The sequence below is a fragment of the Perca flavescens genome, chromosome 23 (genome assembly GCF_004354835.1).
Source record: "Perca flavescens isolate YP-PL-M2 chromosome 23, PFLA_1.0, whole genome shotgun sequence".
In the NCBI taxonomy this organism is placed as follows: Eukaryota; Metazoa; Chordata; class Actinopteri; order Perciformes; family Percidae; genus Perca; species Perca flavescens.
The window spans coordinates 20,703,659-20,722,881 of NC_041353.1; the positions used below are offsets into that span (position 1 = coordinate 20,703,659).

The window sequence follows — 19,223 nt, forward strand, 5'->3', positions numbered from 1 at the left end:
TTTCATAGCCTACACAAGACGGGTGTAACGCTGCTAATGAGTCAGCCGTCACTCTCTGAGTAGCCTAGCATATGCTTCAGTCCATCGCACTCCCTCGGTGTTTCGGTCGTTTTTTTTTTTTTTTCTAAAGATTTCGGCCTTTATTTTGATAGGAAAGCTGAAAAAAAAAATGTGTTGCAGCTGTATATTTTCAAACTGGTAAAGGAAACCCTGTCTTTGCATTTTATTTTAATCACAATCTGTTTTAATAAAAGAGCTTGTGTAAAGTGGCTTTGACTTAAAACTGAACATTTAGCCCACTTTGTAAAAAAATACAGAGCTATAAATTGTGTATCGCCATTCAGCGTTATGGCGAGGAAAAATTTAGGTGCACCTAAATTTTGTGCTGGTGCACCTAAATAAAAAAAGTTAGGCGCACCAGTGCAACCAAGGCAAAAAGTTAGTGTGGAGCCCTGAATGGTGCGTTCTTTTTGTCTTGTAATTGCGACTAGTAGCTCGAGTGTGACGTCACATCCGTGTCGAAAAACGAGAAAACGAACTCGGGGTCCTCTGAGTTCAGACGACTTGACGAGTCGTATATATATATATGACCTCAGGGGCGTTCTTTTTGCAACTTCTGGTTCATAACTCTGAAAAACGACTCGTAGATCGACTTCAAATTGGGATTCAAATCCAAAAAAATATTTCTGTTATAGGACCCCCTGTTTTGTGTCCCCCCCCCCCCACTTCTCAAACCAAAGTTACACCCTTGACTGTGGACCAAAGTTGTTGCTAATAGAGAACACAGGCTATAAATAGTAAAGATCTGTGGAAACGGGCTATTTTGTGAACATGTGTGCCAACAGCAAAACACCCCCTGAAATGGCTATGTCTAAAAGTTCTGTTTTTTGTTGTTGCTGCAAATCAGCCACCAACTACTTGTTTCTGACGGACATCCAAAAATCCTGTCTCGCGTGTTGGAATTACGCCATTTCCCGTGTGTTTTCGTGACAAAAACGTATTTTGAAGACTAGATTATGGGATTCCCCTGGTGAAAGATCTAGTTGTGTGTGAGTCAGTCAGGTAGTGTGAAGAGATAACAACAAGACAGCAAGTTGTGTAATGTGAATAGTACAGCGAGCCGGCGACTTTGAAGTCTTGTATTGGGAACTTAGCTTTTAGTAACGGTTTCTACTGAAAAGTGCTTTAGCAGCGGGATCTTTACATCACAGTGTGTACACTCAACCTGCCAACAGGTGTTACGACTCTCCACCCTGACCCCATGCAGTTGGTTCTACAAGGTACAACTCTTTTAAATAAAGTTTCAGTCATTGGTAGGCTGTTGTTTCCCCTGTGATCTTTAAACCTCCAATATCTTTGAGCCAACAGAGATTAAGCGGCTATATTACCGCTAACAGCCGCATCACACAGGCTAGTACACCTAATCTCTCGCTGTCGCTCTCTGCTGTGTGACGAGAGAGCGGCTTTCACGTTTCGTTGCCAAGAGGATTAACATGTCTGACTTGGTTAACTTCACGCGTTCCCGGATTCAATGCTCCTGTTGTTACAACCATAACACTATGGAAGCACACGTTTGGCAACATGCCACAGAGGCCCGGCTCTGACGCAGTATCAGTTTTGCATAGGTGAAACTGACTGCAGTTTACCATAGGCCCTGTTCAGACCTGGCATTAACATATGTCTTGAGCGATGCGATCACAAGCGGACAGCTCTAAGTACGCCAGTTCACACCTGGCATTAGACTGCGCATCCACATGCATCTGGAGTGACCACTTCAGAGACATCAATGCGTTGTGGTTTTTAACTGGCGGAAGCATGCATCTTGAGTGACCACTTCAGAGACAACAATGCATTGTGGTTTTTAACCAGCGGGAGGCAACAATGTACTTGCCCTGCCCAGTCTGCCGGTAAATTTAAAGAAAAAGAAATCAAAACAATGCATACTGGGTCTATTCCTTTGCGTGTTCCAGGAAAACCACATTGCCCAAGATGTTTGATGCACTCGTAATATATTTCTTGGGCTTCTCGAAAATGTCAGATGCCGTGGACAAAGTCAGCTTATGGGACCTCGTTAAGAACAAAAACCAAGGAAGAGCCTTTAAATGAAGAGTTGTCAGTCCCATACGGTTCCTCTCGTCCACCCAGGAGTTATTCATCGTGGAAAAGATCTGCTCCAAAGGGGCATTCGTGCTAAATAAACACATGGCGAACTGACAGTGTACACCTACATCCCTTGTCTGGAAATGGGCAAGCACTCGTCTGCTGGTTTCTCTATGTTCCACTGCGTGGACTCCCAAAAAGAACTGTATCACCTGGGATTGATGTGAAGTTGAGGATCTTGATCGTAACCCGGTCAGTTCGTTTGAAGTACAGGATGACTATTGGAATAGGCTTCGCTGCCTTGTGTTGAAGCATCCAGGTAACATCAACAACAAGGTCGACATCCATAGTGTCTGCCTTAAGCAACTAAAGACTTTCTCTTCGGCATGACAGCTAACCCTTAGCTTTGACAGTGACACGTTGATTGATTGATTGATGGTGTGTGTGCATTGTTCATGTTTTTTGGGTTGGGTAATAATGTAAAGCGCTGAAAACAAGTGTAATATTATTATTCCAATTGGGGTGAAAACGGGACAATTTCGTAGTGAATGTCAAAAACCGGGACATTTGAGTGTTTCACAGATATTTGTCAGGACTCTGGACACCCTGGCTTGAAACTGGGACAAACCTGGGCAAACTGGGACGTCTGGTCACCAACCTGTGTTGCTGGAAGTTGATTTCCCGCTTACATTTAATTTAATCCTCCCAAAACAGAAGACATTTGAAATGCTAATACTGTATGCAGACTCTGAATGCATCTCTGACCACTTCTGAAAAGTGGCCTGAGCGTTTGGATCCCATTGTGTCTTCAGGGTGTCCTGGGATGCCTTCACACTTGTGTTTACAGCTGTTTAATACTGGGCCATGCCACACACTGGCCAACACACACAAGTAAGCTCACAGCTTTTTCATGATTCAAAAATATATTGCGTCTTTTGTCTTAGATGTCTGAAACTGTCTTAGATATGATGACCAGCATTACAAATAAATTTCAGTTGGTCCAACATGCTGCCACTAATTTTGAAAGCAGAAGCAAACCTGCATGGTGACTTGTGAAAAAAGAAAACAGGAAAACACAAATCAAAATCAACCAAACTTATCAGTAACCACACTTCCTGTTAGCAGGTTCACAGAGTAACCCAAAGCATCAAAGGACAGCATGCAGAAATGCGTGAACTTTGTTCTAAGTCAACAAGTTTAGGACCAAAAAACTGCATGCATTGAACTGCAGATCAAGCGATAAGCAGTTATGTTCATAGCTTCATTTGACTTACGGAATGTCTCGTAGTCACTATGTGTACAGATTGTAATATCAAACATTCATTGGAAATCGAAAAAGCTGAAAAAACTAACTTCTCCAAACTTTTGCATAGTTTCAAATTAAAACACTTTGAAACATGCTTTAGCAACTAGTAGATCCTGAATTCCCTCTGAAAAACTCTATCTATCTATCTATCTATCTGATATCCCTCCACCCAAACAAACTCTTGCATCAGCCACCTGAAAGCAAAATTCCTTCCAGCAATGCACACTGCTGAAACTCCGGTCTACTTCACTTGTAAAAGCTAAAGCCAGTGTGTTTTCCGTAAACACACCCTACTGCAACTCGAAAAGTAGTCAAGAAAAGACTTTCGCTCCAAAGAACTACTTGGAGAATTTCCATCATTCCAGGGTTTGTAACCTTTTTTTCATGCACGTCATGAACCACATTTTTTAAGCAAAGCAGGCATACTCACTTCAGAAAAAAAAAAAAAAAAAAAAAAAAAAAAAGAAAATCCTTAAATTGGTACCCGGATTGTTCCTTTTACTTTATTTTGGAATAAATGTATTCTTAAACTAGATGAGGGACAGGTGAATGGGCGAGCGGCTGTCGCTGTTTTGTGTCTCAGGTGAGAGAGCAGGCTTTTTAAAAGGGAGCAGGGAGGGCCTCTGTTGACCAATGAGGGAAGACAGGGGCCCCTCCCTCTTTGAGCACCCTCATAACTCCTCCACTACACACACAAACACATGCACACACGTCTGCCTTCACAGAAATTACATAAAAGTAAGAAAAAAGTATTAACACTAATTAAATCTAAAAAACCTGATTGAAAGAAAGGAAACATGTAACTAGATAGGTAGGTAGAGAGAGAGAGAGAGAGAGAGAGAGAGTAAATGGTAAATAAATGAAGAGAAAATGTAATCTAGAAATCAACATTTTTACATGGCCAGAACGTTTGCCACCGTAAGACTGAAGACACCAGAGTGCGCCAAAGCTGGTAAATATGCTGCGCGCACGCACGTGTGTGTGCGCACACACACACACACACACACACACACACACACACACACACACACACGCTTGAAACAACTGACTGCCGTCACTGTGTGGTCTCTTCTGTACCGACAAAGACAGACACACATGTTTGTACATGCAGCTGCACACACACAGATGCCCAACAGTGCTGCAGGCAACTGGCAGTGGTTTTGGAGTAGGCTGTGCCGCCGACCGACCAATCAGAACACAGCGTTGGGGATATCGCCATGCCCAAGGTCATGTTCATGTCAGGGATGAGGTTTTTATCTCTGTCCACTTTGTAATGCTGTCCTAAAGGAGGAACACACACACACACACACACACACACACACACACACACACACACACACACACACACACACACAAGTGCAGCATGTGAGGGACAAACTGCAACACAGCAACTTCGAAACTTTTTAAATCTGTTGAGTAAAAACTTTCTATCGACGAAAGACAAAATCGTTCAAGTGGGTTCAAAACATGGAAGCCCAGTCCATGTGGTTAGATTAAAAGAATCCGAATCTTTCGAGTGTGCCTGTGACAGGCTGCAAATGAGACTTCCTGTCGCCAACAGCAACGCTTCAGCGTTCTAACTTTCAATCATGACAAGTAGGATTGTTTTAAGTTGGTTGATGGTTAGTCTCGCATTGCCAGACCTTCGTCCACAGCGCTGCAGCGGAGCGTCTGGCTAGTCCAAACAGCATTCTGGGATGGGAGATAAACATGCTCTGGTTTATTGGCATTTCTTTAAAGGTCCCATGGCATGACAATTTCACTTTATGAGGTTTTTTAACATTACAGTTTTTTTCGATTGCTAAACGACAGTGGGCACAACTGGAGTCACATGGGCAAAACTCTAACTCCAGTCTGCACAGCAGCAGTTCATGTGGACTAAACTCTAGTTTGTTTTTCATTGCTTGAACACAGTTTTCAAAACTCTACACACTTATCCCATGACTTTAACCACAACGTGCACAACACTGTAGATTTACAGCACTTTGTTCAAATGCTAACACACTGCTGTCAAAACTGTAAACCACACATTCAAAACAGAATAGATTTCAGTCTGGTGCCTATCAAACACTGCTGATTGGAACTTTAGCTGAAAGCCTAAGCAGGTGTCTTGTTTTAGACTAGTTATTGAACATATATGGTATTTATATAGAGAAAGCTCAGAAAGCCTTTTTTTGTATACAAACACCAAATAAGAATGAAACAATTATACACTGTACCGTTTGAGAGAAACAGGTAAAAGAGCAAAGATACCAACATGTCCAGGTAAGATGTCTGAGGTTATGTACACAGCTATAAAAAAAGTGATAAACACTATATCTTTACAATAGTAAAACTGCGTTCTTACTGTTTTTCAGAAAGTAATGGCGGTGAAAGCAATAGAAACACCACATTCATTTGTATTTAGAGATGATGCAGACATCCAATGTGATGAAGAAAACTTGCCACATGATGCTGGAGAGAGGCAGGATTAGTCACACTAGTCTCTGGTACTGTTACGTATGTACCTTTAGTTTTTTTCCCCCAGTAATTCCATAAATTACTGGAGAATAAATACTTTATTGAAGAAAACTTCTGATTTTCATTCCTTCTAGTTTACCTTATGTAAAAATTGGTATGCTATACAATCTATATTTTTTCCTTAAATAAACTGTTGAGTAGTGTCAAGTCACTCAAATTGTTCAAACTGTAAAGATGAAAAAGTTTGTAATTTGTGTATTGGTGTTTGATGCTTGTGTTTTTACCCTCAGTGTGTACTTAGTGACAGTGTGTGTTATCTCACTGAGGCTTGTGCATAGTGTTTGGCTGCACTGAGCCTGTTTTGAGACATGTGTTAAGAGTTGTGCTGCTGTGAAAGAGTTTTGCAGGTGATGTGAACTGTTTAGCTCAAGTGACTGTTGGTAGTGCAGACTGTAGTTTGAGTTGTTTATCAATCGGAAAAAACTGTAATATGCGTTCCCCCAGCCTGCCTATGGTCCCCCAGTGGCTAGAAATGGTGATAGGTGTAAACTGAGCCCTGGGTATCCTGCTCTGCCTTTGAGTAAATGAAAGCTCAGATGGGCCGATCTGGAATCTTCTCCTTGAGGTCAGAGAATTTGGCCCGCCCATGAGAGAGAGACATCATGGCTTTCAAACGAGCAATGTAGCAGTTGGTCAAGCCCCCCTCTCCTCCTCAATAGCTACAGATGGCACATCCTAAGGAAAGCTCATTGTGGGACTGGCTCTAGTGGCTGTAATTCTGCACCAAGTCTGAAAGAGAATTCAGATACAGTATTAGGGGACCACTAAGGTCTATATAAAAGAGACTTCAGATACAGTATTAGGGGACCACTAAGGTCTATATAAAAGAGACTTCAGATACAGTATTAGGGGACCACTAAGGTCTATATAAAAGAGACTTCAGATACAGTATTAGGGGACCACTAAGGTCTATATAAAAGAGACTTCAGATACAGTATTAGGGGACCACTAAGGTCTATATAAAAGAGACTTCAGATACAGTATTAGGGGACCACTAAGGTCTATATAAAAGAGACTTCAGATACAGTATTAGGGGACCACTAAGGTCTATATAAAAGAGACTTCAGATACACTATTAGGGGACCACCAAGGTCTATATAAAAGAGACATCAGATACAGTATTAGGGGACCACTAAGGTCTATATAAAAGAGACTTCAGATACAGTATTAGGGGACCACTAAGGTCTATATAAAAGCATCCAAAGAGCACCATGTCACGGGACCTTTATACAAATCACAATCGTCTTGGCCAGACGGAGCAACGGGAAGCCTCGGAAAGGAACCTGTTTTGGTGGAACATGTGTAAGTTCAAAAGTAGTTTTAGTCTTGCAACAGAAAACTCAGATTGGACGGATAGTCTAGCTAGCTGTCTGGATTTACCCTGCACAGATCTGAGGAGCAGTTAACTATAGTCCCCATCCCCCAAATAAGAAACCCAACTTTTCTTAGAGTCAAGCAATGTGGGTATTGGTCATTTAGGAAAAAAGACAGCTGACAAGTTGTATATACAGGAATCCCTACAGAAAACAACTAAGTGAATAGCAGTGAAAGTCAAATTCCCACAAACCTTTCTGTAGCTGCAGGGACATTCCTTAAATGGCATTGCAGTCCTTCAAGCGTTTTTTTTTTTTTGGACTTCAAATGCTTAGCCAATCACCTGTGACTAGAAAGCTGTCCCTGAGCCAATCCCGTGATTTACCAAACAGAGATAAGGATTAGCTTGGGGGGTTGGGGGTCATAAACCTCAGCTCAAAGATATCACATACACATGAAAACAAAATGATTCAAAGTGTCCTGTTGAGGCAAAGAACCATGGGTAACTGATATCTCTGTGGCATAATGCCAGAACCTGTTGAAGCAGAAATAAAATTACACAAAGAGGTGTAATGCTTTGTCACGATGACAGAGATTTCTTTTACCTGTAGTGCAAAAACTTAAAGGGACACTCCAGCAATTTTATACATGAAGATCAGTTTAATCATCACAAGATGCACTGTTCAGAAAACGGTTGTATAACGTCTTCTGTTGTTGTGTAGGAAGCTTAGACTCAAAGTCTGACAAAATAACCCTGATGAATTGATCTTCGGTCAGGGCTTGAGACTTTTCACATTATTTTCAAGTCTTTGATACGAAGTGGGGACCTAGAGTTTGAAAGTTGGGACCTTTACCAGCGAGGAACAGCTGGACACTGGATGGCACAAGGGACTTACTATATTTTGTGTGTATATTTTGCATAAGTGTATTCTAGATAATAACGAATTCAGAGTAATAACGATTAATGAATAATTTAATATTATATTAGGTGAAAAAGAATAGCAAATTTTAAATATATTCTCTCAGAATAGAAAATTGAAAAAAACACTCATCAGCAATGCGAACATTAGTTCAGTTAGTATGCGCACTATAGCAAATGTTGCAAAGCGGAAACAATTAGTTGATTAATCGATTAGTTAATCCACAGAAAATAAATAGGTAACTATTAGATAATCTATTATCTGTTACGGTCACAAAAATACACCAACAATAACTTGGAGATTTGCTTTTTTCTCGTCTCATGTGATAGTAAAACTGAATATCTTTGGGTTTTGGACTGTTGATCGGAAATGTAAAAGATGTTTGCATGGGCTCTGAGAAACTGTTTTAACCATTTTCTAACATTTTATAAAGCAAATGATTATTTGAGAAAAGAACTTGCAAATGAGTCCATGTCGAAAAAAATTGTTAGCTGCATGTTTATGACAAGAATTGTAGTTTAAAGGTCCAATGTGTAGGAATTTCTCCCATCTAGCGTTGACATCATATATTGCAATCAACTCTCTCGCACCACGCAGTTCAAAGTACGTATTACAGCTACGGTAACCTTTGCGCTTCAAAAAGTCAGTCTCTTGCTCTTTTCAATATCCTTTCTCTTTTTCTGGGGGAAGAAGAAATTGGATTTTGAATACTTGTGGTCCTCAATGTTAACTTCTTCAAACTTTCCGGGGGCCGGGAAGCTACGATACCCATTAGTAGCATTAGCAGCACCTGTGAGCATATCATGTGACAGCAAAAACGCAAAAGACGGAGCAGTATGTCCTGTATGTCCCTCACACGTATTTCAAGATGGCGCATGAATATGGAGCGTCTACCCCAGTTCATGTGAATGCAAATGTAAAATTTCAAACCAAAAGGAATAGTTGGAATTAATGGTGGTGGTAAAATATTCATGTAAAAAGACAAGTTTGTGAACGGGCAATATAACGGATAATGAACAACTAAACACGTTACACACTGGACCTTTAAGTATAGTTTATAAGTATTTTATTATTATTAGTTTGTTTCTCAGAAATTGTGATACAGTGTCAATATGGCACTCTGTAGGCTATGGTTAGTTTTTGACTCTTTGAAATACACAGGTTTAGTTCGCTTGATTTGGGACATGATGAATTATCAAGTCCATCCATCTTCGTCCGCTTATCCGGTATCGGGTCGCGGGGGGAGCAGCTCCAGCAGGGGACCCCAAACTTCCCTTTCCCGAGCCACATTAATCAGCTCCGACTGGGGGATCCCGAGGCGTTCCCAGGCCAGGTTGGAGATATAATCCCTCCACCTAGTCCTGGGTCTTCCCCGAGGCCTCCTCCCAGCTGGACGTGCCTGAAACACCTCCCTAGGGAGCCACCTCAGCTGGCTCCTTTTGACGCGAAGGAGCAGCGGCTCTACTCCGAGCTCCTCACGGATGACTGAGCTTCTCACCCTATCTCTAAGGGAGACGCCAGCCACCCTCCTGAGGAAACCCATTTCGGCCACTTGCACCCTGGATCTCGTTCTTTCGGTCATGACCCAGCCTTCATGACCATAGGTGAGGGTAGGAACGAAAACTGACCGGTAGATTGAGAGCTTTGCCTTCTGGCTCAGCTCTCTTTTCGTCACAATGGTGCGATAAATTGAATGTAATACCGCACCCGCTGCGCCAATTCTCCGACCAATCTCCCGCTCCATTGTCCCCTCACTCGCGAACAAGACACCAAGGTACTTAAACTCCTTCACTTGGGGTAAGGACTCATTCCCTACCTGGAGAAGGCACTCCATCGGTTTCCTGCTGAGAACCATGGCCTCAGATTTAGAGGCTGATCGTCATCCCAACCGCTTCACACTCGGCTGCGAACCGATCCAGTGAGTGCTGAAGGTCACAGGCCGATGATGCCATCAGGACCACATCATCTGCAAAAAGCAGCGATGAGATCTCCAGCCCACCAAACTGCAACCCCTCTCCACCCCGACTACGCCTCGATATCCTGTCCATAAATACTACAAACAGGATTGGTGACAAAGTGCAGCCCTGGCGGAGGTCAACCCTCACCTGAAACGAGTCCGACTTACTGCCGAGAACCCGGACACAGCTCTTGCTTTGGTTGTACAGAGATTGGATGGCCCTGAGAAGGGACCCCCTCACCCCATACTCCCGCAGCACCTCCCACAGTATCTCCCAGGGGACCCGGTCATACGCCTTCTCCAGATCCACAAAACACATGTAGACTGGTTGGGCATACTCCCAGGCTCCCTCCAGGATCCTTGCGAGAGTAAAGATCTAGTCCGTTGTTCCACGACCAGGACAGAATCCGCATTGTTCCTCCTCAACCCGAGGTTCGACTATCGACCGAACCCTCCTTTCCAGCACCTTGGAGTAGACTTTACCGGGGAGGCTGAGAAGTGTGATACCCCTGTAATTGGCACACACCCTCTGGTCCCCCTTTTTGAAACGGGGAACCACCACCCCGGTCTGCCACTCCTTAGGCACCGTCCCAGACTTCCACGCAATGTTGAAGAGGCGTGTCAACCAAGACAACCCCTCCACACCCAGAGCCTTAAGCATTTCTGGACGGATCTCATCAATCCCTGGGGCTTTGCCACTGTGGAGTTGTTTAACTACCTCAGCAACTTCCACCAGGGAAATTGACGACAATCCCCCATCATCCTCCAGCTCTGCCTCTACCATAGAGGGCGTATTAGTCGGATTTAGGAGTTCCTCAAAGTGCTCCTTCCACCGCCCTATTACCTCCTCAGTTGAGGTCAACAGTGTCCCATCCTTACTGTACACAGCTTGGATGGTTCCCCCCCCTCCTGAGGTGGCGAACGGTTTCCAGAAGCACCTTGGTGCCGACCGAAAAGTCCTTCTCCATGTCTTCTCCGAACTTCTCCCACACCCGCTGATTTGCCTCTTTTCCGGCAGAGGCTGCAGCCCCTCGGGCCCCTCGGTACCTTGCAACTGCCTCCGAGTCCTCTGGGATAACATACCCCGAAAAGACTCCTTCTTCAGTCGGACAGCTTCCCTGACCACCGGTGTCCACCACGGTGTTTGTGGGTTACCGCCCCTTGAGGCACCTAAGACCCTAAGACCACAGCTCCTAGCCACGGCTTCAGCAATGGAAACTTTGAACATTGTCCACTCGGGTTCAATGCCCCCAGCTTCCACAGGGATGCACGAAAAGCTCCGCCGGAGGTGTGAGTTGAAAGTCTGTCGGACAGGGGCCTCCTCCAGACGTTCCCAATTTACCCGCACTACCCGTTTGGGCTTACCAGGTCTGTCCAGAGTCTTTCCCCACCCCCTGACCCAACTCACCACCAGATGGTGATCAGCTGACAGCTCCGCCCCTCTCTTCACCCGAGTGTCCAAAACACACGGCCTCAGATCAGATGAAACGATTATGAAATCGATCACTGACCTTCGGCCTAGGGTGCTCTGGTACCAGGTACACTTATGAGCATCCCTATGTTCGAACATGGTGTTCGTTATAGACAATCCATGACTAGCACAGAAGTCCAACAACAAACAACCACTCTGGTTTAGATCAGGAGGCCGTTCCTCCCAATCACGCCTCCATGTGTCTCCATCATTGCCCACGTGTGCGTTGAAGTCCCCCAGCAGAACTATGGAGTCCCCCACTGGAGCCCCATACAGGACTCCACTCAAGGTCTCCAAGAAGGCCGAATACTCCGAACTCTTGTTTGGCGCATATGCACAAACAACAGTCAGAGTTTTCCCCCCCACAACCCGCAGGCGTAGGGAGGCGACCCTCTCGTCCACCGGGGTAAACTCCAACATAGCGGTGCTCAGCCGGGGGCTTGTGAGTATCCCCACTCCCGCCCGGCGCCTCACACCCTGGGCAACTCCGGAGAAGAAAAGAGTCCAACCCCTATCCAGGAGTATGGTTCCAGAACCGAGACTGTGCGTAGAGGTAAGCCCCACCAGATCTAACCGGTAGCGCTCCACCTCCACCTCCCGCACAAGCTACGGCTCCTTCCCCCACAGAGAGGTAACATTCCACGTCCCCAGAGCCAGCGTCTGCTGCCCGGGTCTGGTCCGTCGAGGCCCCTGACCTTCACTGCCACCCGTGTGGCAGCGCACCTGACCCCAGCGGTTCCTCCCACAGGTGGTGGGCCCATGGGATGTTTGGCCATGGAATTGTCAAGTGTCCACCGTAATGCAGCTGTATCATCCATGTACATGTGTATGTTGTATGAAAAGGGTCTCTCTTTAACAGAACATAGACTGACAACATCTGAACTGGCTGCCCCAACTTGGACACATGGTCTTCTACTCTTTCAGTTTTCTTTTGACTCTTTCCAGTAAATGTTGATCAATGTTCACTCAAAGTTCTTGTAATAAGCATATTTGTAAAACTGAGTCATGTTATGGACAGTTCCCACCTACTGCTGAGCTTGCCAACACATTTTGACTGTTTTGTGAAGTTCACTTGAAGCTTAGCCTAATTTTCCAAAATATAGTTTTGATATGACGAGGAAGTTTCTAGTTTTGAAACAGGATCTGGTGAAGTGATTGCTCAAATAGGAGATGAGGTAATACTATGATCTTATTCCTCTCTAATTCAGTGTGCAGCTGCTGATCTTTTTTTATCACCTCTGTGTGCGTTAGTTTTAACTTGAGAACGTATGACCTGTTGAAAACCTGACGTTGAAAATTCTGTTAAAAAAATATGGTACAGCTGCAAAGATTGATCGATTAATCAATAAGTTGTCAACTATTCAATTAATCACCAACTATTTTGATAATCAATTAATCAGATTGAGTCATCAACAAGTAAAAATTCTCTGATTCCAGCTTCTTAAATGTGAATATTTTATAGCTTCTTCACTCCCTTATGTATTAAGTAAACAGAATATCTTTGAGTTGTGGAAAAAACAAGACATGTGCGGATGTCACATTGGGCTTTAGGAAACCCTTTTCAACATTTTTCACAATTTTCTGACATTTTATAGACCAAACAACTAATTGATTAATTAGGAAAATAATCGTCAGATTAATCAACAATAAAAATGATCAATAGCTGCATCCCTACAAATTGGTCTCCTCTTTGGCTTATCAACATTCAACTAGATTTCCTGACGTGGACGTGTTAATGTGTTAATTTCTGTTGCAGGAGAATAACCTCAGTGTTGACATCAGCTGAACAACATAGGTCCGCCATGGATCAAGGGGTTGTTAACCTCCACTTTTTAAACAAAACATCTCTAACGTGACACCATGGACTATAACTTGGTCCCTTTGGTTGTTTGAATGGATGACACACACACACACACACACACACACACACACACACACAGTCTGCTGGGAAATCTTAGGCCAGATGACATCCAATATCTGCTCAAATATCAAATAAAACAAACCTTGGACTATCTAAAAAGGGTAAGACATGGTGAAAGATAAAAACGTGTTATATATGTATATATGTTATAATAATATTCTAAATCTCTTTGAGTCTTTAAAAGTAAGACGGCATCTAAGAATTTCACAGGTCCAAGGCAACAGATATTTCTGGCCCCTGCGTGCAAAATCTATCAGCACTGTGTACTTGTTTGCAAGTAGGCGACGGCTATATAATGTAACATACATCACATTACACTTATTATTTATAGAAATGTGACCAACGCTTGTTTTTTTCCTCCTCAGGACATTTTGCGATTAAGACAAGAACAATTTCATTACATCTTTTAACTGTATTAAAGTTAGGTAGGTCATTTAAGAACAAACTTGACTCAGTTAAACTAATTCACACAAGTCATGGGAGCTGGAAATTGCAATTGCAATCCTCCACAAAGCAATGCAATGAAGTGGAAGTAGAAAATTCAGTTATTGTTGGATGTTTGGGTTTTTCATTCTTGACATAACCAACCTGCCTATCTAACCGCTCATGTGTCAAAATAAATTCTTACAAATAAGTTGTGGTGACTTCCAAGCTGCATAAGTATCACTAGCAAACCAAACTCAGTCAGAATTACTACAACGTGCTGCTACAAATCACCCACTTTCTCTGTGATGTTGAGGACATATGCTGAACCATAATTACATGCACACCTCTCTGAGGTGACATGAGTTAAAGGCATAGTTTGAAATTCTGGGAAAGACCTTTGTGCACTTCCTTGCAGAGAGTTCAATGAGAAGATTGATACCATTCACATCTGTACGCTAAATATAAAGCTACAGCCAGCAACTGATTAGCTTAGCTTAGTATAATGACTGGAAATAGCTTCCTATCTATGTCCAAAGATAACAAAACCTACATACCAGCAACCTCTGCAGCTCACTGAATAACATGTTATATCTTGTTAGTTTAATAATGTGAAAACATTCCTATTTTCTGAGCAGTGAGTTCCAGGAGTCACCGTGAAGTTGCCAGGCAACCTGTGTATACTAAAGGAAACAAACGCCAACCCCCCGCCCCCTTTGGACATTAAGACTGGCTGTCTCCCTGTGCTTCCAGTCTGTATGCTAAGCTAAAGTAATGGGTAGATTCCTATTTAGCATACAGACATGAGTGGTATCGATCGTCTCCTCTAATTCTCGACAAGAAAGCGGAAAAAGCACGGTTCCCAAAATGCCGGACCATTCCTTTAATTGCTAAAGCCCACTAGCACCTCAGCCTAAACCACTACTGTCTCGTTGTCATCTCTGTAACATGAATGGCACCAGAAACGTGATCACAATAAACTGCAAAAAGGTTGAAACGCTCCCAGTGTGGGAGCCTGTTGAGGCTGGTTCAACCATACCCAACCAATAATAGCTACTGCTGAAGCATCTCATGCACAGTGGGAGAGATTTACAGCTGCTGGTTATGTGAAGTGCTGTAACTCAGGAGGCTACTGTGCTCAAGTTATAATATGTATCACTTGAGTCCTTGGCCGACCGATGGTGGAGCTAAAAAAAACACACACACACACACACACACACACACACACACACACACACCATCCTCCAGATGATCCAGCGTCAGTGCTTCCACTGACGCTGAATTTATTATATGAGGCACGTTAAGACAACTCCCTCTTTCTTTTTGTGGAGTCATTTCCGAAGCATGTGGACTTATTAGACCATGCCATGGTCTATTATTAACATTTGTTTCCAAGATATCTAATCTTTGCTGTATTTAGGTTTTAGATGACGTGTGCTCCACTTTGGTCTCAGCTTTTGCTTTAGCATCTGGTTTGTTTGGGAGACATCTGTCGAGTGTGGTAAGTAGGCTGTTTGGGTTGCACAAGTCTCTGATTTGTACCACGGAGCGCTTTGTGTTGCCGCACTGTTTGCAGGTGATTTTGTGGTGCAGTTTGTGTGTTCCTGTGTACGGCTAGTAAATTGCTGCTGTCCCTGTAGGCTTAAGAGTCAATTATCTTTGGAGTTCGTTAAATACTGTTGACGCACGTTTGTTTTTTGGTCCGTAGTGTACCCGTGGGTCCGGTGCAGATGGTGTGCTTCAAAACTAACTCCTATTTTAATTATATTTCAAATAATTAGAAGAAAAAAAAATATCTGCAACTTTAAGTTGGATATGTCAATCTGTTTAGTTTTACATGATAACAAAACTAATCAAACAAATAGGGCTGTCCTCGACCAAAGAAATTGTTAGTCGACTAACACTTATACGATTTTGTCGACTAATCGATTAGTTGATTTAATTGACAGAGCTGTGCGCTTTGAGAGGTGGTTAAGACTAGAAAAGCACAATATAAATGTAGTCAATTAACCATCTGTAAAACTGAGTTTCTCCACAATTAATCCTGCAAAAGCACCACTTTAAATCTTGTGTTTACCATAAATGTGCTCAGAAGTTTCTTGGAAATAAGTAATTAAGCATGAATAAGCATAAAAAATGACTAATCGACTAAAGAAATCTTAGTCGACTAAGACCAAAACGACCGATTAGTCGACTAATCGACTAAGAGTTGGCAGCCCTACAAACAAAATAACTCAAACACCATATAACGTTCTACGGTTTCCACAGTTCTACTTTCCACCTCACTGCGTTTCCACACACCAAAAACCATACTCAAAAAAACTTTCAACCTCGATGTGTGCAACACACCTGTCGCAATTAGTGCACACTTACATAAACTTTGGCTGGTAGCCAAGAAAATGGCATGGAGTTTAGCTCGTTTCTGGTTAGATAGTTAGAGGGAAGGGGCTGCAGTGATGCTATGGCTGTGTATTGGAGTGTTGAGCTCTTGCAGGAAGTTTGTTAGCGTGTTACGGTGGTTTCGCATCAGTTTTGGATTGTGCATATTTGGGCGGATAAGTTAATGCCCTTGTTTCCGTAAATCATGGCTAGTGGAGCACTTTTTCAGAGTTAAAGAAGTGAGTTTCTTCAACATGGTTTGGTATCAAATGAGTCGGGAACACCTTAGGGTGATTGGGTGCCCAATTTTGTTGTAAAGTGAAAAACTTTACAAAGTTAAAGTACTTGACAAGCTTTAAGTAGCAGTTCTGGTGGAAGGTTGCTAAAGCTCATGCCTTGGTTGGGTTAGTTTTGTTGTAGCTTTGGTCCCCGTTGTATTGTGCGTGGTTGGCTAGTGAGCCGTTTTGTTTGGGCAAGGACCATCTAGCTGCTACGTTTGGTTGAGCTTGTGCACTTCCAGTTCAGTGAGCTTTGGTTAGCTGTAATTCTAAAAAAGGCAAGGCAGTTTGAAGGTTAATGTTTTTGTGTAGCTGCAGTGAAAAATGCTTGTATTGAATGTTAGGCTATGTAGTTTTGAATTTTGAATAGCTGCGGTCTGCCGGTATTCCCTCACCGTGTCTTTTTGGTTTTGCTTTTACGACATTTTCACACACCCATACATGCATGCATACACGACTGATTACTGACTTCCACATTTCTTCTATTCTTTAGTATTGTTTTTTTGGTAAATAAATGCCTATTTTAAGCGCATACATCATCTGGTCTCCCATCTTTGTTGAAGCCCATGAACCAGGTTGCCGTAGCTTAAGTTGAAATAAAAACATATGTTGTAGATTTCCATTTTAAATCACTGTATTTTCTTTTACACTACATTTAACCTAGAAATCCTCCCATCAAAGAATTCCTAAAATCTGATACATTTATAGCCCCTTGATATTTTAAGGAGATCCCCATGGTCATAAAAAACCAAGGCCTGACAACGCTGATGTTTAGTGTTGGCTCATATTCAGAACAGACTTGCCTCCAAAGTATGCACACGCACAAGTGTTTAAGTCAGGGCTGTCATTTATCACCTCACAGGTACAGTAGGTGTGTTTCAAACCAACACCTACAGTAGTACATCATGTTTTTCTATTTATCATGTAGGCTTATGTATGTTTGTAATGAATTACTGAGCACTGTACAAGACACGTCTGTCTCATGGTCTCCCAGAACAACATAAATGCTAACATCATCATTCTTAGAGTATATTTACCTTGTTCGCCAGTTGGGCTACATCCACACTATTAGGCTTTATTTTAAGGTGCGTTTTGAGACAAAAAACAACTAACAAGAGTTTTAGTTCCAGTGGCAGAACTAATTCCCGTTCATATTAAAAGATCTGACAACGCATATCCAACCCGGTCTCATGCCAGGTGGTAAAATAGTCACGTTATTTAGATTTATTAATTTGTGTACAGGTCACGATTTTGACGTTTATTTCGTGTACATGAATGAATTTTGAACGTGTACAGGTCACGATTTTCGAACCTGCTCTGGAGGACGCAACAACGGGGAAATGAAACGCCACAATAACGGGACGGTTGTGGTTAGAAAAAAGATGAACGGAGAAAGGAACCGTCACACTCGGGACACGCCGAACAACAGAGGGACGGTTGTGGTTAGGAAGAGAATAACGAGGAAAGGTACTGCAACATGTGGGACGCGATTCCCGTTCTCCGGGGTGAAAGTCCTGTGTTTTTTGACCCATCCACCACCCCAACCAACCAACCTCCCTGCGCGGACTTTCGCCTTATCAATACTACTCGCTACCGTCATCGTTCTGTGATCACGAAATATGCTTCCCATTGAAATACATTGCTTTAAAATTCGTAATCGCCACACGAAAAAAACATTATTTACGTGTCCTGTCCACAACTCAATAGATTCAATAACGGAACCATATCACGAATTGCCATGTGACCTGGCATATCGCATGCACGTGCCAGTGAAAACAGTTAGCAGATTGCCAAACGTTACTCTGCGGTTCAAAATCATGGATATTGGATGGAAGTTGAAAATACAGAAAATTTCTTTGGAGAAAAAACAACAATGGCCAAAAGTAAGACCAGGGATTTATTTGCTTGGACCAACGACGAGGTGGAGAACTGCTACTAAAAGGTATGTAAGCCTATACCAAACCGAAAAGACTAACTGACGCGGGCGTCGTTTTCCAAAGTCTCCGTTTGTGTTCCTGTTTTTAGGGGCTCAGAAACCCCACAGTAGTGCAGACCCATGGCGTAGCAAAAGATATTTGTTTTTAAACCAAAACTTTGTAGTGTAAACCCTTAGCATGTTAACATGCTAACATTTGCTCTTTAGTACAAAACTACAGTAAGCAAAATCAATAGGATTCATCCTCTGGGGACCATGAACATTACTGTACCAAATTAAAATTTTCAATCTATCCAACAGTTGTTGAGATATTACAGCCTGGACCAAAGTTGTCATTCCTTTGAGCCACATGCTGCTAGCATGGCTAAAAACCCACAAGTCAGATCATACGAGCCAATGTCCCAAAAGCCGAGCTGATGTAGTGTTTATTTACGAAACACATAAAAAGGAGCCCTAGCACATGCCTTCTGGCTGAGCTTGGACGGCTCCAATTTATGGATGTACGATACGTGAGCCGAAATAATAAGTCTGCAGAACTCCCTAGAGAAATCAGTGAGCGGGGCTGAACGTTTCACTCTTCTCTCACCACATTTCGGTTGTCTGACAACATCTTTAGTAAGCTTGCACAAGCCCAGTATTTCCAGATTGATTTCAGAGTGGTGATTTGTCATTTTATTCTGAGGACCTTGGGTATTTTA

At 42.8% G+C, this 19,223-nt stretch overlaps 1 protein-coding gene across 2 annotated transcripts in view; it reads right to left on the bottom strand.

Moving 5' to 3' along the window:
- The window catches only part of slc38a4 (solute carrier family 38 member 4), a 56,262-nt gene that overhangs the window by 27,686 nt on the left and 9,353 nt on the right, over window positions 1-19,223 (bottom strand). Inside the window, exon 2 of one of the 2 annotated variants that reach the window (XM_028570946.1) lies at window positions 4,594-4,687. The exons of the other annotated variant lie outside the window; for it this stretch is intronic. The gene's annotated coding sequence lies outside the window, so the exon portion shown is untranslated. The remainder of the gene's footprint in view (window positions 1-4,593; window positions 4,688-19,223) is intronic. 2 annotated transcript variants of the gene reach the window in all.